Source organism: Ascidia mentula (genome assembly GCF_947561715.1).
Source record: "Ascidia mentula chromosome 2 unlocalized genomic scaffold, kaAscMent1.1 SUPER_2_unloc_1, whole genome shotgun sequence".
Lineage (NCBI taxonomy): Eukaryota > Metazoa > Chordata > Ascidiacea > Phlebobranchia > Ascidiidae > Ascidia > Ascidia mentula.
The window spans coordinates 430,001-432,500 of NW_028113654.1; the positions used below are offsets into that span (position 1 = coordinate 430,001).

General features: G+C 59.8%; 2 non-coding genes and 1 pseudogene across 2 annotated transcripts in view; all 3 read left to right on the forward strand.

Annotated features, from left to right (window-relative positions):
* LOC145915045 (small subunit ribosomal RNA) overlaps positions 1-1,158 on the forward strand; it is a 1,824-nt gene extending 666 nt beyond the window's left edge. Inside the window, exon 1 of the ribosomal RNA XR_014403500.1 lies at positions 1-1,158. This exon is cut by the window's left edge and continues 666 nt beyond it. This is a non-coding gene — a ribosomal RNA (small subunit ribosomal RNA).
* Positions 1,159-1,417: 259 nt separating this feature from the next.
* On the forward strand, positions 1,418-1,571 carry LOC145914958 (5.8S ribosomal RNA). The gene has a single exon (XR_014403416.1). It is a non-coding gene; the product is annotated as a 5.8S ribosomal RNA (ribosomal RNA).
* Positions 1,572-1,815: 244 nt separating this feature from the next.
* Positions 1,816-2,500, forward strand: part of LOC145915171 (large subunit ribosomal RNA) — a 3,488-nt pseudogene continuing 2,803 nt past the window's right edge.

A 2,500-nucleotide genomic window follows, 5' to 3' on the forward strand; every position in this document is an offset into this window, starting at 1 on the left:
GGCCGGTCCGTCGCAAGGCGTGCACTGGCCGCACCTGGCCCTCTCCCCCGGCGCTCCGCCGGTGCCCTTGACTGAGTGTCGGCGGCGGCCGGGACGTTTACTTTGAAAAAATTAGAGTGTTCAAAGCAGGCGCTTCGCCTGAATAATGGTGCATGGAATAATGGAATAGGACCTCGGTTCTATTTTGTTGGTTTTCGGAGCGCGAGGTAATGATTAAGAGGGACGGACGGGGGCATTCGTACTGTGCCGTTAGAGGTGAAATTCTTGGATCGGCGCAAGACGAACGACTGCGAAAGCATTTGCCAAGAATGTTTTCTTTAATCAAGAGCGAAAGTCAGAGGTTCGAAGACGATCAGATACCGTCCTAGTTCTGACTATAAACGATGCCAACCAGCGATCGGGGGGCGTTACTTTGACGACCCCTCCGGCAGCTTGCGGGAAACCAAAGTCTTTGGGTTCCGGGGGAAGTATGGTTGCAAAGCTGAAACTTAAAGGAATTGACGGAAGGGCACCACCAGGCGTGGAGCCTGCGGCTTAATTTGACTCAACACGGGGAATCTCACCCGGCCCGGACACAGTGAGGATTGACAGATTGAGAGCTCTTTCTTGATTCTGTGGGTGGTGGTGCATGGCCGTTCTTAGTTGGTGGAGCGATTTGTCTGGTTAATTCCGATAACGAACGAGACTCTGGCTTGCTAACTAGTTACGCGACCCTATCGGTCGGCGTTGAACTTCTTAGAGGGACTAGTGGCGCTTAGCCACACGAGATTGAGCAATAACAGGTCTGTGATGCCCTTAGATGTTCGGGGCCGCACGCGCGCTACACTGACCGGATCAGCGTGTCGCCGCCTAGGCCGGAAGGTCCGGGTAACCCGCTGAACCCCGGTCGTGCTAGGGATAGGGAATTGCAATTGTTTCCCTTGAACGAGGAATGCCCAGTAAGCGCGAGTCATCAGCTCGCGTTGATTACGTCCCTGCCCTTTGTACACACCGCCCGTCGCTACTACCGATTGAATGGTTTAGTGAGGTCCTCCGATTGGACCTGGCGCGTTCGGCAACGGCCGCGCCGGCGTCCGAGAAGACGATCTAACTTGATCATTTAGAGGAAGTAAAAGTCGTAACAAGGTTTCCGTAGGTGAACCTGCGGAAGGATCATTACCGGCCGATCGCCGATCGAGTGGTCGTGCGTTCGACAGGTGGAGAAGGCTCCGTATCTTGGCGGCCGCGCACGCCCTTCGTCGCTGTTGAGGCGCACGCGATTGCACTTCGGTCACCCTGTTTCGTTCTGCGCCGAGTGCCGTGGCCATGTGCCAGGCTGGCTTCATGCGTCGCCTACGGCTGGCGACCGCTCGGCCACCGCTTTTTCGACTGTGCAATCCGGCTGGGTCGCGCTTGTCCAACTGACGAAGTCACGGAGGGCTCTTGGCGGTGGATCACTCGGCTCGCGAGTCGATGAAGGACGCAGCTAGCTGCGTGAATTAATGTGAATTGCAGGACACATTGAGCATCGACGTTCTGAACGCAAATTGCGGCACCGGGTCAATCCCGGCGCCACGCCCGCCTCAGGGTCGCGTTGTAACGTTCCCGCGCGGCGACGCGTCGGGCCGGTGCGGTGTCGGCCGTTGCCACGGTCGTCCCGCCCAGGACAGCACGAACGCAGTGTCAGCGCGCGAAACCGAACGCGGCGTGCGTCTCGTTACGAGTCGGCCTCGAAGAGGATCCCGGCCCGGAGCAGCACGGCTCGCGTTCGGGCGCGGCGCTCGCACGAGCTTCGGTGGCGCGCGCGTGTCTCTCGCAAACGAGGCACTGGATTATCGGCCTGAGGTCGGACGAGGCTACCCGCTGAATTTAAGCATATTACTAAGCGGAGGAAAAGAAACTAACGAGGATTCCCCCAGTAACGGCGAGTGAAGTGGGAAGTGCCCATCGCCGAATCCGCGCGCCTCTGCGGCGCGTGGAATTGTGGCGTAAGGAATTCGCTGCGCGTACGTCGTTCGCCGCCCGCGTCCTTCTGATCGAGGCCTCGTCCCGGTGCGGGTGTCAGGCCCATGGTGGCGGCGAGGGCGCGCGCTCTGCGTCTTCCCAGAGTCGGGTTGTTTGGGAATGCAGCCCAAAGCGGGTGGTAAACTCCATCTAAGGCTAAATACTGTCGCGAGACCGATAGCGAACAAGTACCGTGAGGGAAAGTTGAAAAGCACTTTGAAGAGAGAGTTAAAGAGTACGTGAAACCGTCGAGAGGCAAACGGGAGGGCCTGTCGAGTCGCGCGACGCTTTCAGCTGAAGCCGAGCGGAGCGTGTGGGCGTGCGGAGCCTTGCGGCCCGTCGTTCGCGCTGTCCTCCGAGCAGCTCCAGCGCACTAGCGCCGTGCGAAGGCCGCGACCGTCTGGGAGGCGGCGAGAAGGCCGCGCGCAAGGTAGCCCGCCCCCGGGTGGGTGTTATAGGCGCGCGGACACGTCGGCCCGTCGCCCGGGCGAGGAGGGATCGCCGCGTCTGCCCTTCG